The sequence below is a fragment of the Patella vulgata genome, chromosome 3 (assembly GCF_932274485.2).
Source record: "Patella vulgata chromosome 3, xgPatVulg1.2, whole genome shotgun sequence".
In the NCBI taxonomy this organism is placed as follows: Eukaryota; Metazoa; Mollusca; class Gastropoda; family Patellidae; genus Patella; species Patella vulgata.
The window spans coordinates 30,484,640-30,507,656 of NC_065881.2; the positions used below are offsets into that span (position 1 = coordinate 30,484,640).

At 37.7% G+C, this 23,017-nt stretch overlaps 1 protein-coding gene across 2 annotated transcripts in view; it reads right to left on the reverse strand.

Annotated features, from left to right (window-relative positions):
- Positions 1 to 23,017, reverse strand: part of LOC126814503 (E3 ubiquitin-protein ligase RNF31) — a 384,135-nt gene that overhangs the window by 61,731 nt on the left and 299,387 nt on the right. The gene's annotated exons all lie outside the window — the stretch shown is intronic.

Here is a 23,017-nt window from a genome sequence, read left to right on the forward strand (position 1 = left end):
CCTACAATCAAGGGCCATAATTCAGAAAATTACAATTCGATATGAGCAAATATGGAAAGGAACCCAGATCTTTGGGTTATAAACTTACATTTCAAGTTTCAACAAAATCAGATAAAAATTGTGACCTCTATAGGTCCAAAACCTTGATATACCATATTTTTTACCTTATTTGAGAACGAGGGGCGGCCATTTTGTCTGTCAGTTTTGGGCTGCTTTTCACGAAATTCGAACACAGTCGTCCTTAGGGTGTAAGGGTGATATAATAATATGTTTTTTTTTTAAATCGGATAAAAATTATGACCTCTATAGGGCCCACAAGCTAAAAACGCGATTTTTCGTACAATCAGGGGCCATAATTCAGGAAGTTACGGTCCGATATGCGCTAATATCGAAAGGAACCAAGATCTTTGGGTTAGAAACTTACATTTCAAGTTTCAACAAAATCGGATAAAAATTGTGACCTCTATAGGGTCCACAACCTTGATATACCATATTTTTACGCTATTTGAGAACGAACGGCGGACATTTTGTCTGTCAGTTTTGGGCTGATTTTCACGAAATTCGAACTCAGCCGTCCCTAGGGTGTAACGGTGATATAATAATATGATTTTTAAATCGGATAAAAATTATGACCTCTATAGGGTACACACGCTAAAAACGCGATTTTTAAGTACAATCAGGGGCCATAATTCAGGAAGTTCCGATATGCGCGAATATCGAAAGGAACCGAGATCTTTGGGTTATAAGCATACATTTCAAGTTTAAACCAAATCGGATAAAAATTGTGACATCTACAGTGTTCACAAGCTAAAAACGTGATTTTTCGTACTATCAGGGTCCATAATCCATGAATTTACAGTCCGATACATGCCAATATCGAAAGGAACCGAGATCTTTGGGTGATAAACCTATATTTCAAGTTTCATTGAAATCGGATAAAAATTGTGACCTGTAGACTGTTCACAAACAATTGTGGACGTCCGCACGGACAGGGGCGACGACAATATACGTCCACATGAAAATGTGGGCGTATAAAAATACTGAGAGTTGAAATTCTAAACCTATCAAACCTATGAAATCCTTACCCTGAGGCACCTGACATGAAAAACTATGAAGCATCTTGTCTTTCAAAGGAATGATCATGCCTAATCTGTACAAAATCTCATAAGGATTACAGTAGTTGTTTATGAATGAAGCCATGACAGTTCAAGCCATTGACGTTAACCGCGCCATGGTCCATAAACGCAGTGGGAACCCCATAAGATCGCCATGAGGACGTGGTGTAATCGCGCAACAGTGGTTAAATCATCGTAACATCGCCATGACAACGCGAGGGTCATGGTGAAGAACCCATGAAGTGCCCGTTACAAATGTTACAATATTCGCAGCGTCTTTGCAATGTGTGTACTGCGCGTGTACTACCTTCATGGAGATGTTACTACGCTTGTTTGGCGATCTTCATGACCCCACCACGTTCTCGCAGCTTTCCCGGTCAGATCGTAGAACCTCGACGTTTATTTTCAATATGCTCAAAACAAACGCCGTGACACGGCGATCACTGGCGACTAATGTGCGACATCTGGCGATTTCACCACGCTTTTACCACGCTTATGGCGATCTTAATGCGATCTGAGACCATTTTCCGTCGCCGTAGCAGCGTAGTAAGGACGCCACCCTGGTCTGACGGGGGTATAACAAACATGACAATGTAGAAGTAACTTTGTTAATCACCTTATATCAGCTGTTCAAATTACTTAATCCGTTAAAATCACACAATACATTCAGTATGCCGTTTATGCGGCAATACTATATACCGGAAAACACCGGAAAACAACCGGAAAACACCATTTTATGCTGAATCCCGGAAAACACCGGAAAAACACTAAATACCGGAAAACACACTAAATATCGGAAAATACCCTAAATAGTTAACCCGGAGACTAGCACCCTAAATAGGTAACCGGGAGCCTGGTCCTCTGTGTGCCTTGGTTAGGGCTAGGGTTTGTTTCCGGTTTATAGTATAGCCCTTCTCCTTGTTACCTTTTTCGGGTGGTTTCCGGTATTTAGTGTGTTTTCCGGTGTTTTCCGGTATTCAGTATAACATGGTGTTTTCCGGTAGTTTTCCGGTGTTTTCCGCTATATAGTATAGCTCCGTTTATGGTATGCTTCAATGTTTTAAATTTATTTAATTTCTGTCATTGATATTTTCTAATATTGACTTTAAACTGATAACACAAGCTCCGTCTTTTGACAAATACAGTTTTCCAATTTCCAAACCAGATCAATACGTTAAATCGTTTCTTAAATATAGCCACGTCACCCCTTTTACAAAATATTTTTGTACTTTAACCTGTTAAACTTACAAATTCAACATACAAACTGCTTACCGCATTCATACAATAGACGATAAATATCCCCATTAATAACCCCGTTATGTTTCCAATAATTATCACAGAAACAAATATTAATTTTCATTGTTTTAGACGTCATCACTCCGAAGACTCTTTCAAGAAAATATCAAAAAACAAGATCTTATGAATTGTAACTTATCCCACAGTTAAATAGATTATTAATAGTAACATTTGGAATATCGAGGCGACAATTTGTCTGGAAAACTATGAATCAAAGAATAAAGAGACTCTTTGCCTCACAAAAAAAGCATGCAATTCTTTGTTAAAGGGCATGGTGCTATTTAAGAAATGGTGCTTGTGCCCAATATAAAATGGCTTTATTTTACATTTTCCGTTGGAAGCAGACGTAAAATAAAGCCATGTCACACATGCTCAATATAATAAAATAATCGTGCTAAATACTTGACTCGTACATACATTAATTGTATGGAATGAATAAGTTTTACTCGTTGATTGTTTGTAAGTTTTATGATTTTAGATTACCGATAGTTCACCGATGTTGTTTTTTAAATAAAGTATACTCTAGGAATTGTACGAACTGGGCGGAAAAAGTGTTTGTTAATGACCTTGTATTTGAATTATTCGCTTATTACTATGGAATGTGTAAAGACTTGATATTATCATGAAGTTGGCTGTGCCATTTTATGAGTGATTTTCAACTACCAATGCAATTTTAATAAAATACCATATATATATATATATATATATATATATATATGTATATTTGTTTTTGTGTAAATTATGTGTGGTGCACCCCCCTGCACTTACTAATAAAGAAGAAAACAATTCTCAAACAATATAATCGAGAGAATGTGACGTTCCCGCCCGTACCGAAATGAAGTGTACACATTTCATCGTCACTTCTGAAAGATGGTCTTTTTTCACAGCATGTCATTCACACTTCTGGGAGATAGTCTTTATACAACTACATGTCATTAACAGTTCTGGGAGACAGTGAAAATAGATGATCATTTCATCGTCACTTCTGAAAGACTATTAAAAAAACAATCATTTTATTCACACTTTTGTGAGATAGATCATATAGATGATCATTTCATCGTCACTTCCGAAAGTCTATATACAACTACATGCCATTAACATTTCTGGGAGACAGTGAAAATAGATAGTCTATATACAACTACATGCCATTAACACTTCTGGGAGACAGTGAAAATTGATGATCATTTCATCGTAACTTCTGAAAGACTATTAAAAAAACGATCATTTCATTCACACTTTCAAAATTGATAAAATAAATGATGAAATAAAATGTCGCGCAGCAGTGCCCCCTCCCCGCCCGCACGACGCCCCCACAACAATCGCCCGGCTCCGCTCCGCTCATTAACAAAAAAAGGAATAATGTCGCGCGCGGAAATAATAATAAGAATAACGACCTCTTAGAGGCCAAAGAAAATACCATCAAAAACTTAACTCTAAATGAGAGGAAAGGTTTCAAATTAATGGTTAAAAATGTACTGAGTTATCACCCTTGCATGACGTCATAATATGTATCTATTATTTATTAATTAGTGGCAATATTAAAAGCCGCCTGAAGAGCAACGTAAGTTGTGAAAGCGCTAGCGGAAAATATGTAGTTTTCTTTTGCCATTTTTTTATTTTCTCTATATATTACCATAGAGCAGCTTTAATTTATTATTCACCACATTCTACGCTCTAATGGCTGGCACAGAGAAGGGAAGGAAACGAAAACCACTAAAACCAACAGATAGTTGGACGAATTAACAAAGGCGGTAAACGATCTGAGAGGTAAGATCGGGCAAATTGAGGTTAAACAAGACCAGACACTTTGCCTTCTTAAAGATTTGTTTGGATTCACACAGCAATGTATGAATAGCAACGACGAAGAGAAAAACATTCCAAAGATCCTCTCAAAAATAGTGGACGTCATTAATAAATGCAATTCAAATGATGTCGCAGACCGCCAGAAACAGGCTACCAAATCAACCGAAGCGGCACAATCTGACGCGTTGAAATTAAAATTGCGAAAATCATGGGCCGCACAAAAAGCCAACCACAGTCGATGGTACAAAAACTACTACCATACTGTACAATATAAAAATGTATATGAGGAGTGGATAAGTCGTGAAAACATACTAATACCAGTAAAATACCGACTAAAGCCTGTCACCGGACAATCCAAAGAAGTCGTCGATTTAGACTTGATCTTGCTATCCACAAATTCAAAGCCCAAATGGAGGCAATGAAGATCAATGCCATAAATTTCAGAGAAAAATGGCAACAGATCGATCAAGACATGCATGAATTATTTTGTGACCATGCGCTAAACAAAGAAAATTTGGAAGAAACTAAGAAACAATGGGAGTCCGATTGTTTACTCCAAAAAAATGAGGCAGAGTCAACCTGGACTAACCGAAAACATTGGCTTGACCAGTACTCGGAGAAGTATGGATCAGACTACTTCAAACCTACCGATGGTAAACAATCGGATGAGCACAAATTCACAGATCCTGAAGTAATGGAAGTACGTAAAAGGTCCATTGTTAGAAGCTACAATAAAAGGCACGTTACAAATAAAAACCTTCGCCGGACTCAGCAGACAAACAAAAACCCAAGATAAAAAATCCAGTTAAACCTCCCCCCAGAAATGAATGGCAGGAAGTTACAACCCGTCGTAAAAGGCAATACAACCCTCAACGTAACTCACGGAGTGCTAAACAAAATTCCCGAGAAACTACAGAGGAAACAAACGATAATAGGAGATCTGTTTTAGGACAGGGCCGGCAGAAAAATCGAAGCCGTTTCAAGAACCAACGAAAGTAAAGCCTATTGTAATTAATCTTTGCAGCGTACAATTAACAGAAGATCACATTAGTCTATTTAAACGGGGACTAAAATTCACACCTACACCCCGAAGAGACTACTTGCGTTGCAATCAGAACTATCACAATTCTGTAGGAAATTGAGACTACAACACCACGTTCATAAAGATGATGATGAAGATCTCAATGAAACTAATCCAATGGAATCGGAATGCCTAGTCAGAAACAATCAAACTTCACACCGAGACTAGGTAAAGATACATATCTCGACAAATTTGTAACTTCTATAGCATCTCACAAAATTCAACCAATGTCTTACAAACAAAATTTGAGTAAAGGTGAATTAAAGGCTTTAAACGAGTTGAAGAATAATTCCAACATCATTGTGAAACAAGCTGACAAAGGCGGTGCTATAGTGGTTATGGCGAGCTTATTCTATGAACAGAGCATCGTGAAAATGTTAACTGACGCGGAATACTACCGACTTTCAAGCATCCAAGAAAATGATTCTGTGAAGAAAAAGGTAGTTAAATAAATTACCAAAAACAACAATGTACTACATACAGGTGAAGAAGAGTATCTCGTTATTTTTGAACCAACTACTGCTTTTTTTTTTATGGCTAACCAAAAGTCCATAAGAGCAAATTGATAGAAGAAGCTGTCAAGAATTCTGAGGATGAAGTTGTACAAGTATTGAGTCATGAAGAGTTTAAATTCAGACCAGTTGTGTGTGTGGGGGGGGGGGGCAACAGCAGTACCCAGCGACTCGGCAACTTCATTGACATTATTCTAAAACCTTTATGTTCTCGCGTAAAAAGTTTTCTTCGTGACGATATTGATTATTTACATCAATTGCCTAAACAGGTAGAACCGAGTAGCACTCTCATTAGCTTCGATGTAGTAAATTTATACAATAATATCACAAAAGATCTGGGACTAAAAGCTATAGAATATTGGCTAAATAATCATAATGATTTGATACCAGATCGCTTTTCGAATTCTTTTATTCTCGGTGCTCTGGATATTGTTCTGTCAAATAACATATTTTCCTTTAATAACCTATACTATTCACAAATCAAAGGAGTCGCAATGGGTACTAAAGTTGGTCCCACCTATGCTACACTAACTTTAGGTTATCTTGAGGAAATATGGTATGAGAGGGTGACAACAACTTATGGAAATATTTTCAGTGACCTAATAAGGATGTCTTGGAAACGATTTTTGGATGATTGTTTTGTGGTCCTTAAAGTATCTTCAGAAATCATCTCTGAACTCCATAAAATGTTAAACAATTTAGATGGCAGTATTCAGTTCACAATTGAACAGAGTAGAACAACACGAAATTTTCTAGATGTGAAATTAATACTTCACCCTAACGGCTCTATTGAAACAGATATTTTTTACAAGCCAACAGATACACATCAATACCTGAATTTCAGTTCTTGTCACCCGTCTCATACATAAAGAAATATCCCATATAACCTAGCTAGACGCATTTGTACAATTGTTTCAAATTGGGACATTAAAAATCAGAGATTGCAGGAGTTAAAGGGATTTTTACTAAAACAAAAATATCCAGAAAAGTTAATAGACAATGCGAATCAAAGAGCATTGGATCTGGACCAAGATCTTTTAAGGCAACCAAAAATGCCTGCAACCTCTGATAAACGTGACGTTGCTTTAGTTACTACGTTTAATCCAACCCAAGAATATGGAAAATATATTATTGAAAATTACACCCATATTCTTAAACATAGTCAAACTATGGATATAATCCTAAGAAAAATGAACGTAATTAATAGTCTAAAACAGCCGTCTAATCTAGCTAGATTATTAACATCATCACATTTTGAATCTGTCGCTTCATTACCAGTAGTTTCAAAATGTAATGATCCAAGATGTAAAACTTGCTATGCAATCATTTAAGGGTTATCTATTAAAGTTAATAGTGACACTATATTTTATGTAAAGCAGTCAATGAATTGTCAATCAAGTTTTGTTGTATACCTTATAACATGTCCGGGGTGCAAGGGTACCTATATAGGGAAGACGCAAATGATGCTTAGACTAGACTGAGAGTAAATCTTCACAGACAACACATACTGCAACCCAAATACAGGATGATTCCACTAAGTGAACATCTAGCAGTGTGTTGTGGAGGCAAGTTTAGTGTATTTCCATTATATAGGCTCAATAATAAGAATAATGACCTCTTAGAGGCCAAAGAAAAGTTTTTTATTGACAAATACCATCCAAAACTTATCTCCAAATGAGAGGATAGGTTTCAAATTAATGGTTAAAAATGTACCGAGTTATCACCCTTGCATGTATTGTTCATAATGTAACCATGACGTCATAATATGTATCTATTAAAAGCCGCCTGAAGAGCAACGTAAGTTGTAAACGCGCTAGCGGAAAATATGTAGTTTTCTTTTGCCATTTTTTTACTCTCTCTCTCTCTCTCTCTCTCTCTCTCTCTATATATATATATATATATATATATATATATATATATATATATATATATATACCGCCTGAACTGTTTTAAAATCCATATTCATTAGCCTACGCGATTTAAACAAATAAGTGAATGTATTGAAATATGGCGTCTGTCTAAAAATAGGTCATTAGCGGGGTTCGCTCTTCACGGAGTCCAAGTACTAGATACGCAGCTTATTATATATCCCCCCCTTTCTGTGTCGGGGAAATGTAATCCTGTATTCATTATTTACACATAATAATTAATCAAATTGGTGGTTATTCACTGTTTCGCTTCGTCTAAAGTCCAGTGGTACGGAACTCGTATTATTTGACGGGGATATGGCCGGGTATTTAAATTAACCAGCGGCTGCCAGGCAGGATACGCCCACATTTTCGAGAGATGGATAGAGAACAAGCTAACAAGAAAGTGATTTTTCCTACAATCAAGGGCCATAATTCAGGAAATTAAAATTTAATATGCGCAAATATCGAAAGGAACTGAGATCTTTGTGTTATAAACTTACATTTCAAGTTTCAACAAAATCGGATAAAAACTGTGACCTCTATAGGGTCCACAACCTTGATATACCATATTTTTACGCTATTTGAGAACGAACGACAGCCATTTTGTCTGTCAGTTTTGGGCCGATTTTCACCAAATTCGAAGTCAGTCGTCCTTAGGGTGTAACGGTGATATAATAATATGTTTTTTTTTAAATCGGATAAAAATTATGACCTCTATAGGGTCCACAAGCTAAAAACGCGATTTTTTCGTACAAACAGGGGACATACTTCAGGTTGTTACGGTCCGATATGCGCGAATATCGAAAGGAACAGAGATCTTTGGGTTATAAACGTACATTTCAAGTTTCAACAAAATCGGATAAAAATTGTGACCTCTATAGGGTCCACAACCTTGATATACCATATTTTTACACTATTTGAGAACGAACGGCAGCCATTTTGTCTGTCAATTTTGGGCCGATTTTCACAAAATTGCGAACTCAGCTATCCTTAGGGTGTAACGGTGATATAATAATACGTTTTTTTAAATCGGATAAAAATTATGACCTCAATAGGGTCCACAAGCTAAAAAAGCGATTTTTCATACAAACAGGGGCCATAATTCAGGTAGTTACGGTCCGATATGCGCGAATATCGCAAGGAACCGAGATCTCTTGGTTATAAACTGACATTTCAAGTTTCAACAAAATCGTATAAAAATTGTGACCTCTATATGGTCCACAACCTTGATATACCATATTCTTACGCTATTTGAGAACGAACGGCGGCCATTTTGTCTGTCAATTTTGGGCCGATTTTCACGAAATTCGATCTGTCTTCCTTAGGGTGTAACGGTGATATAATAATACGGTTTTTTAAATCGGATAAAAATTATGACCTCTATAGGGTCTACAAGCTAAAAACGCGATTTTTCGTACAATCAGGGGCCATAATTCAGGAAGTTACCGTCTGATATGCGCGAATATCGAAAGGAACCGAGATCTTTTGGTTATAAACTTACATTTCAAGTTTCAACAAAATCGGAAAAAAATTGTGACCTCTATAGGGTCCACAAGCTAAAAACGTGATTTTTCGTACAAACAGGGGCCATAATCCATGAAGTTTCGATCCGATACATGCCAATATCGAAAGCAGCTGATATCTTTTGGAGATAAACCTATATTTCAAGTTTCGTCAAAATCGGATAAGAATTGTGACCTGTAGAGTGTCCACAAACAAATTGTGGACGGACGGACGGACGGATGGACGGCATAATACGTCCACATGAAAATGTGGGCGTATAAAAATGTGGGTCTTAATACAAAATTCCAGATGTCATATTACGTATCACAGAAAAGCACGTTCTTTGCTCTTTTCAAATATGTAAATTATTTTCTGGCGCATTTATATTTATTTACTTTGAAAAACAATCAATGTTGGATGGTCTAAAATCCATTACCATGTTTACGGAGAGGTGGTGTGTTGTTGTCCACCAACATGGCGGCGTCCTGTATCTAGGTTATGTATCGGATACCGGTACGCTCTAATAGGCATAGACTATAATCAAAATGGCCGACGAGAATTGAATGTTTTGATAGTTGAATTTCATTAGGACCTAATGTGGCTTTGAACACACGGAATGCAAGCATGCCTGCCTTATTTGACATTATATTATTTCAAATTATACTGCCACCATGGGTCGTAGGCGTTATATAGCGATTAGCGACGATTCCCGAATGATCGAGATTTACGGTAGGCATTTCTTTTATCAGGCTACCGCTTCAAAATGTACACAAGTGAATGACGAGTCTTATGTAAAACTCATCTTACAAATAAACTTGCGATTTCTATCAATGATTCAGGTACCTAAATATAATAACAGACCATCATACATGTGTAGGCTACACCGTAAAAGTAAATTTGCTGGAAATTTGGTAATCCTTCTAAAATTTGATGTGTTGTGTAGGCTGCGCGATGCCGGTACATATTTAAAATATTTCATTCAATACGGTATTTTAAAAGACCAGAGCCACCAATAACACTCAATAGGCAATACATGTAGTTTTACATCTGACTGAAAAAATAGGGTTGGCTATCAAAAAAATTTGTAAATGTATATGATAGCCTAATATTGCTGTGATATTTAAGCAAAACTTTATTAAAATAACCAAATAATAAACTGGATCTTAGTAAATCATCTAAAGAATGGGCTAATGTAAAGCAAAGTAAGATTTGGCAAATAAAAATTCCATTTGGCCATAAAATATATAAACAATTTTGCATGTGAAAGTGATAGCTATTAAATTGCTATATTCTATGTTTACAATATTATGCTGCTGACATTTTATTGTTGTTGAAATGAGTTAGTGCATATTGCTTTAAGCGGTGGACACAGTAGCCGAATGATTCTGTCGAATGAATCCGCGCCAATATTGGTCACTGTCATCTGACTGAATGATTCGCGAATCAAACATGTTTGATATATTCGCCCGAATTATATTTAACCACCAATCATATCCAGAAGTCACGTGATTGTTTGAAGACATGGTCGCTGCCATGTTTAATCATGCGAGGTCAAAGGTGATGCAATCGAATCGGGTGGGAGTATGCCCACTTATTTGGCCGAAGCCGAATGATTCGGCTAGTCTGTCCACGACAGACCTTATGATTTCACGTGCACACATTAAGCACAAGACCATTCAACCCCCACATTGAAAAGAAAAGATGCAAGCGAAGAACTAAATGTTAGCCCGGAAGTTCCCCGGTTTGTGTTGAGTGGACATTAAACCCCATTTTTTCACTATCTCATATACAAACACAAAATGTGCAGTGTGCTGTGGGAAATTTTACCTTGACAGCTGCAATATGACCTACTCTTATATCAATTTACAACTTCTTTTACATGTTGGTTTTGATTTCCCGGTTGTACGTGACAAGGAGTAGGGTCGCCTGTCCAACCTCATGGGTTTTCTCCGGGTCCTCCGCTTTCCTCCCACTACTAAAGACCCCAACGCAAAAGCGAATTATTGAAATAAAATTGAACCATATGTTTGTGTCGAGTGGAGGTTAAACCCCATTTCTCTCTCTCTCTTTTACATGCACACACACAAGACCTCGGGCTCTTTTACGTGCACACCAATGTCCTAACTACTCGAAACAACCATGGATACTTTCTTGACAGGCCCTCCGCCCTACACTACTGACAATGAGAAACCTTTGGTCAGAAAATCCTAATGAACTGTCTAGGCCAACAGTGGGATCCTGGTTAGTGAGCCTGCATTAAGCAACTGATATGAAATGAAATGGGGTTTAACGTCCTGATGTTCTTCTCTGACTGAGCAAGTGAAAACAGTAATACGCCATTCAGAGTGCTATAGGGGAAATTTTGCCCTGACACATTGAATTCCAACTGCCAAGGGTTCTTTTATGTGCACTCCATTACTTTGTCTCTTGCCAGGTCTTCCGTCCTGCACCGCTAACAATGAGGAACCACACCAGAAAATCCTGATAAACTTGGGATTTCTAAGTTAGCGAGCCAATGTCTTACTCACAGAGCCACTAATGTTAGTAAAGCAAATGTCTTACCCACCGAGCCACTGTGGCTCCCCTGTATTAGCAAGTGACAAACTGAATGATTGGTTATAATGTCCTGTTTTTCTGCTCCATCTGATGAAACCGGGGAATAATCTGTCAGACAATTTTGGAGAATGCACAGACAGCGGTGCTATATAAACAGTATGAACAACTAGATGCTGTTTCTTGCCAGGACATCTATCCGACACCACTGTCAATGGTAAATTATTCCGGAAATACTGAGTAATTTTGTTGACATGCCGGGATCCAACCTTGGATAATTGAAGCATTTATTCTTAACAAAAAAGAATTACTCATGCTCTTATTATCAAAAAACGTTCAAAAAAGACACCCATTACATACGCCATACACAGGGGCGTACATAACGATTTTGTTTGGGGGGGGGGGGGTGTTTAGCCAAAATGCGACCTACTGATGCCCATATCCCTAGTGCGAGTGACGCAGTCAGGAGCCGAGCACCACAGGTGCGAGTTTTGTAGCGGCCATGTGCAGTAGCGGATCTAGATAGGGGTGGGGGTCCAAATCTAGGGCGCAACCCCAGCCACAATTCCACCTCACAATGAATGTCAACAAAATACTGGCTATATAACATTAAGCGTCCCGGTAGAACATAGATGGTATTGTATAATTATATAGTTGTTTGGCGATCTTTGTCTCGCTGGAAAGCAGTTTTATTTAAGTTGACATAAAGTTTATGTCATATATGATTGTGCCTATAACACTGAGCAACTTGAGAAAATTTTGAAAAATTGAGTCAATATCTTGGCATTTGAGGTCATTGCTGGGAGAAATTCTTGTGGACGAGAGGACCAGAAATGTGAGTCAATTAGACAAAATCTCGAGATCTGCCCCTGTCAATTCCGCCTGTTTTGTAAGAGTTGACAGAACTTTTGTATAGTCTGACGCCCACGACCCACACACCAGTGCAAGTGGTACTACTAACATAACTAGGCAGTTCAGTATAACCGTGAATACGATAGTGCTGAGACAGTATAAGACAACAGAGGAGTGGAAGAATGATGTTATAATGGAATCGAGCGCCGCAGGCGCGAAAAAATTTCAGATGTGTAACCGAGCTTTTAATTTTTGGGACTGGGCCTGACAATTTTAGTCAATGTCATGGCAAATGGATCCAAATTCTCGTTAACGAGAAGATAAGAAATGGGACAGAATCTAGAGGCCTATCTGTCAATGTCGCCTGTTTTGTGAGAGTAGAACTAACAATTCTACAGCCTTTTGACCCGCGACTCACTCACTAGTGGTACTACTAACTGGGCGATTCACTGCAACTGTGAATATGATAGTGATGAGATAGTATAAGACAGAGTAGGAGTTGAAGAATGATGGCATAATGGAATTGAGCTTTTAATTTTTGAGGACTGGGCCTGAGGGCACTTTACCTCAATGGGGCGCTTACTTGGTCTCTGAAATGCCCTGGACTTTGGGGAGAGATTTTTCAGAATTCTGATGGTCAGAAAACACCCCATTAATTCATTTAGTCTGAGACCGACTGCGGTGATCACTTTTTTTTGAGACCGACTATTTTTTTGCCATGGGGTGAAAAACTAAAGTTTTGCGTGAGTAGAGTGACGTGTGCAGTGAGAACTTATTTTGATACCGACTGCTCATATCTTACGACCGACTGCACTGATTTTGCGACCGACTAGTATTTGTGATCTATTCTGGCAATATTTGTTTACCTCATTAATTCATCAAGACGGCGATGCACAATTTTGAGACCGACTGCAGTGACTGCACTTATTTTGAGACCGAATATTTTTCTCCCTGGGGGAAATTTTGTTCTTAGACCTACATACTCACAACAGAAAAAGAGTGAAACACATCATTTTTTCAAACATGATAAGTTGACAAGGTTATTTTATACTAAAGTTTTGCGTGAGTAGCGTGACGTGTGCAGTGGGCACTTATTTTGATACCGACTGCTCTTATTTTGCGACCGACTGCACTGATTTTGCGACACACCCCCACATTTACGCCCCTGGCCATACAGTGTGCAATGAGGCACTAAGGCCTTATCTCATTTCAAAATCCAACTGTCCAACTTTTACATACACGCCAATGTGCATGTGTGATGTCCTGGTTTTTTTTGTTGTTGTGCCATCCGCACGACTATACACATGATTTCTCCCACTGCAAAAGACCCCTACAGCCAAATAATTGAAATAAAATTGATCCATGTGTTAGTCCTGCTATGGCGTAGTTTGTGTAGAGTGGACATTAAACTTCATTTCTCTCTCTTCTTGCCAGGCCCTATGTCCTGCACCACTGGAAAGGGGGAACCAAGGCGTAAAATCTAGAAGAGCTTTCCTGGGCAATGACAGGATCGAACACGGGACGACTCGGCTAGTGTGCCAACGTCTCACTCACTGAGGGGGGTTGGATGGCCGAATGGCTAGAACCTGCGCGCTGTATCATAAAGTATGTCATTGAGTCAACTGGCGTGGTTTTGATTCCCCAGTTGTACGTGACAAGAAGAGTCGCCTGTCCAACCTCATGGGTTTTCTCCGGGTCCTCCGGTTTCCTCCCACTGCTAAAGACCATTACGCGCAAGCGAATTGTTGGAATAAAATTGAACCATGTGTTAGTCCGGAAATTACCTAGTTTGTGTCGAGTGGAAGTTAAACCCAATCTCTCTCTCTCTCTCTACTCTTATAATAAGTCTATTGTTTTCATTTTTTTTAAAAATGATATAATCTTACATGTTGGTTTTGATTTCCCGGTTGTACGTGACAAGGAGTAGGGTCGCCTGTCCAACCTCGTGGGTTTTCTCCGGGTCCTCCCACTACTAAAGACCCCTACGCGCAAGCGAATTATTCAAATAAAATTGAACCATGTGTTAGTCCCGAAATGACCTAGTGTGTGTCTAGTGGACGTTACACCCCATTTCTCTCTCTCTCACTGAGCCACAGTGTCTTCCAATATCAAGCAAGAATTTTCTTTGATCTGACAAGCTGCATTTTATTCAATATACATGTAAGAACCAGAATTGTTTTAATTTGAGACAATTTTTTTAGATGTCGTTTAAAATTATATTACATTTATTAAAGTGAAAAGAAATTGTTAGATATATACAGTTTGAAAACAAATTTAATTTTGTAAAATAAAAAGTTACTGTAGACCCTATTGAACATTTCTCTGTCAGTATTTGACCAAATTTGTTTTTGATGCCGACATAATTTGGTTTTGATACCATAAATTCACCTTCCAATACACCTATGTAAACTTTTGATAATACCGGGGGTGGGTTTTGGATGGCTGAATGGTTAGCACGTGCTCGTTGTATCCTAAGGTCTGTTATTGAGTCAACTGGCATGGTTTCGATTCCCCAGTTACGTGTGGGTTTTCTGCGGGTCCTCTGGTTTCCTCCCACTGCTAAAGACCCCTACGCACATGCGCAAATTATTGAAATAAAATTGAACCATATGTTAGTCTCAAAAAGACATTAAGTAGGTCTGTAGTCGATATTAAAATTGCGAGAATTTGTCATTTAAAAAAAAAACTATAAGGCACTAAGGCCTTATCTTATTTCAAAATCCAAATTTGTTTTTGATGCCGACAAAATTGGGTTTTGATACCATAAATTAACCTTCCAATACACCTATGTAAACTTTTGATGATACCGGGGGTGGGTTTTGGATGACTGAATGGTTAGCGTGAGCGCGTTGTATCGTCAGGTCTGTTATTGAGTCAACTGGCATGGTTTTGATTCCCCAGTTACGTGACAAGGAGTAGTCGCCTGTCCAACCTTGTGGGTTTTCTCCGGGTCCTCCGGTTTCCTCCCACTGCTAAAAAAACAACAGTCCTAGGCCTACGTACGTAGGCCCTACACCTATCATATTTTCAATGACATCGAAATTTCAGAAAGTATAATTCATGAAAAGTTAAAATATTGAACAATGTTTTGATACAATAATTAACATTTGCTTTGGAAGAAATGTAAAAAAGATTACAAAAAATGTTGACATTTAGACATTGCTAAAATTTGCTTATTATTATTTCTGTTTATTAATATTATACTATTATTATTATTACAGCATATTTATAGTGCTCAGGGGAACTTACAGAGTGACAATACAAAAAAAAACCCCAAAAAACAATTTTATTGTTAACCAGTTGTATCAAAAGGTCCATGGTATAGGCTACTATTAATACAACAGGGTCAGTTAGAATCCTGTTTAAATATGTGTTTTTAAGTTGTTTTTTAAATAAATATATAGAGATGAAGGCCTACAACATCTTAAACTAAGTTTTTAATTGTAGGTCTAGCTGTAATTAAATTCGCCTATTAGTATTATCAAAATGGCGATCGAGTATTTAAAAATATTTTTGACCCATTTATTTTTGTGGGTGTTACTACTGTGACCCAGATGTGAGATAATTAATACATTACAAGTCTCAAGCGAAATATAGCCTAGTTCATGAAAGTTGTTAAGATATTGGAAAACAATGTTTTGATACATAATTCAACATTTTTTTAGGAAATAGATTTATAACCAAACACAAACAACAGAATTTCTGTTAATGAAATTAAACAATGATTTTTTAAATTTCTTTTTTTTTTTACTCGTATTTTCTAAAGATCGCTAGGATTGGTCAACAATCGACGTAAGTGAAATTTAATCCAATCGTAGCCTTCTTCTCATGTTATCGCCGCCATCTTTTTCTTTTCGCTAACTTGATTGATACTGATGAAAACAATTTAAGGTAAGTTAATGTAATATTTCTCAAAGTTTTAATTGTTGTAAAGACCAGGGCACTGTTTCAAAAAAACTTAAACTAAAATCAATTAAATAGATTTTAACTAAAATCAAACTGAAATTTTAAATTTTATGCGTTACAATACCAATGAGGAGAGTTTCATGCATTGTAACAATGCCTGCACATGGTCTGACAGTCGTAAAGAGATGAAATAAATAAGTTTATTGCGTGTTATTTGTTTTGAAATGTATCAGATGGTTGGCCTTGAAATTGCATGTCGCTTTCGTGACCTTGGCATTGGATTTACTCGCAGGCTTCAATGGAAATAATGCGTATCGATAAACTAAATGGCTTGAATTTCGTAGTTTTGTGGTATTTTGGATAACAGAAACTATTGAGAAATTGTCACAAACATGTGATATTTCTGACTCAAACGATTAATCTAGATTAAAGTATTGTCGAATTTTAAAAGTATTTAATAACTTTTAAACTAATACACGAAATAACCAATGTTCCGATGCCTAGATTTGAAATGTCAGTCCCATGGACCTTTTCAATAATAATTTGAAAATCCCAAAGTGCCACACTTCTTATTGGATAATGCATATCTAATTAAATTAAAATGATTTTTTCACAATATAAAATGCCCTTGGCTCCTATATAAATCATCATAACCCTAAAACCATAATTAATACTTTGCATATGGCGTATCTATTATAATAGGTAGGACTGACGGGGTTTCGATTCCCCGGTTGTACGTGACAGGGAGTAGGGTCGCCCGTCCAACCTCGTGGGTTTTCTCCGGTTCCTCCCACTACTAAAGACCCCTACGCGCAAGCGAATTATTCAAATAAAATTGAACCATGTGTTAGTCCCGAAATGACCTAGTGTGTGTCTAGTGGGCGTTAAACTCTCTCTCTCTCTCTCTCTCTCTCTCTCTCTCTCGTCTATTTTAAGGTTCAAAAGAATAGAGCCATACGCAATAAAATACTAAAATTTGAGTCTTAATTTTTGGAATGTAATTAATTACATTTCCATTACTCATTACCCTCGCCACTGTTACAGTTCAGGGTTCGATCCCAGTGTTGCCAAGTAAGTTCCTCAGAATTTCCTGGCATTATTTCTCCTTGTCAGATTCAGATAGGAAAGACCAGGGTCTCTTGGACATGATGGAGGATACGTAAAAGAACCCTTGGCAGTTGGAATTTGTTATAAAAGGCTGCAACTCTGCTGTCCAAACAAAACTTCCCTCAAAGCAACAGAAACCCTCATGGTCATAGGCCACTGCATAGCGTATGTTCATCTTTATTCAACCTCACTTCCCTTTTTTTTCAGAAAAATTCTAATTTTAAAGTAAAGAATTCAAAGACGTGTATGACATGATGCGAAACACTCATTACCTTAAACATGTGTAGGTAATATTTAAATTGATTTTTAAGAAAACTTTCTTCACAGGTCAAATTTAGCCTAGAATACTGTAAATGATTGGGCTTAGTAAGACGCAGGCACCCTAACCAAGAGGTCTTTGGTTTGCCAAGAAAGTTCTGGGGCGGTTTTCCCTTGTCAGCGTGGTGGGACTGGGGGGCCTGGCATTGACAGTATCCAATTGTTCAGAATCAGATGGTACAAAAACCACAAGTTCCAGTGTAAACATTGGTGTAAAAGAACCCTTGACAGAATTCAATATAGTAGGCTTTAGCGGAGTGGTTCTGGGCAAAATTCCCCCTATAGGTCATTGTATGGCATATATCTGTATTCATTAGTCCGGTGGGTGCATAAAAGTAGACATGTAATTATTATGCTTGGGATTGTTGCTGGAAAATAAAACATGACACATTCCTAACTCAACATTAACTTCTTAGGGCAAGTAGTTCAATGATTTCACTTGCCTGAAAATGAAACTGATTGCCCAAATGTACAAATTGCATCAATTTTGCTTTGTGGGATAATTAAGTCATATAGGTGGGATTGTTTATGTAGTCTGATAAAAAAATCTCCATGTCCGTCCGTCCACAATTGCTTGTGAACACTCTACAGGTCACAAATCATATCCAATTTCAACGAAACTTGAAATATAGGTTTATTTCCCCAAGATCTCGGTTCCTTTCGACATTAATATTAGCATGTATTGGACCGTAACTTCATGGATTATGGCCCATGATTGTACGTAAAATTGCGTTTTTAGCTTCTGAACACTGTCGAGGTCACAATTTTTATCCGATTTGGTTTAATCTTTAAACGTATGTTTATAGCCCACAGATCTCGGTTCCTTTCGATATTCGCGCATATCGGACCATAACCTCCTGAATTATGGCCCCTTATTATACGAAAAATGATGTTTTTAGCTTGTGGACCCCATAGAGGTCATATTTTTTATCCGATTTAAAAAAAAACGTGTGAATATATCACCGTTACACCCTAAGGATGGTTGAGATTGAATTTCGTAAAAATCGGACCGAAACTGACAGACAAAATGGCCGCCCCTCGTTCGCAAATACATGTAATGTCAAAATATTGCGTATCAAGCTTGTGGACCCTCTGGAGGTCACAATTTTCATCTGATTTTGATGAAACTTGAAATGCATGTTTTTAACCCACAGATCTCGGTTCCTTTCGATATTTGCGCATACGGACCATAACTTCCTGAATTATGGCCCCTGATTGTACGAAAACTCGCATTTTTAGCTTGTCGACCCCATAGAGGTCACAATTTTCATTCGATTTAAAAAAAAAACGTGTGAATATATCACCTTTACACCCTAAGGTTGGTTGAGTTCGAATTTCGTAAAAATCGGACCGAAACTGACGGACAAAATGGCCGCCCCTCGTTCGCAAATAGTGTCAAAATATTGCGTATCAGGGTTGTGGACCCTCTGGAGGTCACAATTTTCATCTGATTTTGATGAAACTTGAAATGCATGTTTATAACCCACAGATCTCGGTTCCTTTCGATATTTGCGCATATCGAACAATAAATTCCCGAATTATGGTCCCTGATTGTACGAAATATCGCGTTTTTAGCTTCTGGACCCCATAGGTCACAATTTTTATCCGATTTAAAAAAAACCGTTTAAATATATCACCGTTATACTCTAAGGATGGTTGAGTTCGAATTTGGTAAAACTCGAATCAAAACTGACAGACAAAATGGCCACGCCTCGTTGTCAAATAGCGTAAAAATATGGTATATCAATGTTGTGGACCCTGTAGAGACTTGAAATGAATATTTACAACGCAAAGATCTTGGTTCCTTTCGATATTCGTGCATATTGGATCGTAACTTCCTGAATTATGGCCCTTGATTGTATGAAAAGTCGCGTTTTTAGGATGTGATCCCTCAAGATGTCACAATTTTTTATCCGATTTAAAAAAACGTTTGAATATATCACTGTTACACCCTTATGATGGTTGAGTCCGAAGTTTCGTACAAATTGGACCAAAACTGCCGGACAAAATGGCTGCTCCTCGTACGCAAATATTGTAAGTATATGGTATATCAAGGTTTTGGACCCTCTGGAGAGAGGACACAAATTTGATCCGATTTTGATGAAACTTGAAATACATGTTTATAACCCAAAGATCTTGGTTCCTTTCAATATTCATGCATATCGGATCGTAACTTCCTGAATTATGGCCCTTGATTGTACGAAAAATCACTTCTTTTTTTGAAATTGTTCTCAATCCATCTCTTGCAAAATGTGGGCGTATCTTGCATGGCAACCGCTTGGTAAAAAATGGATGGGGATTGTTCGTAAATTGCTGCAATTAAATTGTATCTTTTTCTCACTATACATGTAACTCATACCCTCATCTTTGAGAGGAATCATCCCATCTGATCTAAAAAGATAATTTTATGTTTTCAGATGGTGAGCTTGTGAGCCGGATGGATGAAAGTCATTACAGCTGAAGATTTTAATGCCGCCCTGTGCCGGCACTAACAATGTTGATTACAGTCAATGGAAGGTAATTCTTTGTATGCATCCTCATTTTCATACAGTCGTATATTTCCGTCATCCACTCCTGTGGTCTGTCATCCATATTTGTCTTAGCACAATACAGGCCTTAGTCAATCCCCTTTCCTTCATGGATTATAGCATCTGATTGTATTGAAAATTCACAGTTTGAGCTTGTGAAACCTCCAGGAATCACAATTTTTATCTGATTTTAAAAAAAAACGTTCAACTATATTACCGTCACATCTTAATAACAGTTGAGCTCAAATTTCGTGAAAATCAGACTGAAATTGCCCAACAAAATAGCCAAGGTTTTGGACCCATGTAGGGGTCGCAATTTTGAACTTAAAATGTATGTATATAACCCAAAGATCCCAGATCCTTTCAATATTCGCGCATATTGGGTCGTAACTCCCTGGATCTCATTTCCTTTCAATATTCATGCATATCAGACCATAACTTATAGATTATGGCTCATGATCGTATGACAAATTGCACTTTTAGCTTGTGGAAACTTTAGAGTGACAATTTTTATGATAAAACTTGAAATGTATGTTTATATCCCAAAGACCTCGGTTCATTAGAATATTCGGGCATATCGGACCAAAACTTATGGATTATGCCGACTGATTGTACAAATCACATTCTAGAGATCACAATTGTTATCCAATTTTGATGAAACTTAAATCGCTTTTTTGGCTTGTTCTCTGTCCACCTCTTACAAACCGTGAGTGTATATTGCATGGCATCTGCTTGTTTTCACTGTGTCTCTTAGTGTTTCCATGGGAATCTGGGGGGTTGGATGGCCGACTGGTTAGCTCATAATGTCTGTCATTGAGTGAACTGGCATGGTTTCGATTCCTCAGTTGTATGTGATGAGGAGTAGGGTCAACTGTCCAATCTCATGGGTTTTCTCCAGTTTCCTCCCACTACTAAAGACTGCTACGCGCTATCGAATTATTGAAATAAAATAGAACCATATATTAGTCCCGAAATGACCTAGTTTGTATCGAGTGAACGTTAAACCCCATCTCTCTCTCTCTCTCCGCAGGAATTTAGTATTTTCTAGTAAGATTAGGTGTCTCTACTTTCCATATCCAAACTTACCATACTTTATTCGAAATAGTCTCCCTATAATTACTTTTTTGGAATGCATCTTTAACTGAACATTTTTTTTGGTTTTAATTTCAGGTTAATCAAACCAGAATAACAGCACCGAATAAGGTGTGGAGGCGATTAATAGCAACATTGAATGTGGGTTGAATATGGTGTGTTAAAGATGCAGGAAAACACATGAAATGTGTAAACTGTAAGAGATTATAGCCTGGCGCTATCCAAATTACAAAACACCTGCCCTTGAGTCTATGAATATTTATTTTTTATGGCACCCACATTTTCATGTCGCTGCCCCTGTCCGTCCAGATGTACCTCCGGTGAAATTTGTTTGTGGACAACTCCACTGGTCACAATTATCCGATTTTAATGAAATTTAAATGTATGTTTATATTCAAATCATCTGGGATCGGATTCATTTTGAACTTTAACCTCATGGATTATGGCCCCTTATATTGTTCAAAAATTGGGTTTTTATCATGTGGGCCATCCAGAGGATTTTGGCATATATTGGACCGTATCTTCCTAGAATATTACACCTGATTGTACGATCCATTGTTTTTAACTTCTGGATCCTCTAGAATTCTCAGTTTTATACGCCAACATTTCCCATGCCCGAATTAACCCCTCTTTGTTGAAGATTTGGCTTTCGAGTTCGGAGTTATGCCCCATAACCAAAAACTTTGAATTTGATAGGGGTTACATTTTTTAACCGATCCTTTTCAGGTTTGGTGTGAAGCATTGGATTCATGAGATCACAAACCCCAACGATATGCAGCGATTGGAAGATAACCTTTTTAAAAAAGCTTGTGAATGTGATGAGGCTACAATTTTTTAATTTGACGTGTAGCATTGGGACCATCCTATAAATTTCAGCAATCCACACTTAACCCACGTTTTCGGAAACCATGTGAACGTGATAAAGGCTACAATTTTTTTAACAGATTTTTTTCTAATTCTATATGGAACATTGGGACCATGAGTGGATTAGCCTTATTGATATTCCTTGTTCTCTTTTGCAATATGTGGGTGTATCTTAGATGGCAACCACTTGTTAATTGTAGCAATTGTGTTGTAATATTTTGAAAACAATAATAAATAATAAATATCAAAGTGTTATTTTGTTTCATGTTTGCGGCTTTCCAGCATAACTAGGATAATTCAGTGTGCTATGAGGTAAATTTAGCCAAGATGTGGCTTTTCTGGATTGTCCTCTTTTAATTACACAGGTTTTTTCCCATGGACGACAATTTTTACATGGAACTTTGGCTTTTCAGCCCCATCACTATCACAACTAAACACCACCCTTTGCCAGGTCCTAGATCCACTGATCAGGCGAACGGCGCAGAAAATCCTGGGAGGGTGGAGTAACTTTCATGACCGACACTGGGATCAAATGCAGCCCCCACCCACACCTGGTTTGTTAGCAAAGTCTCACACT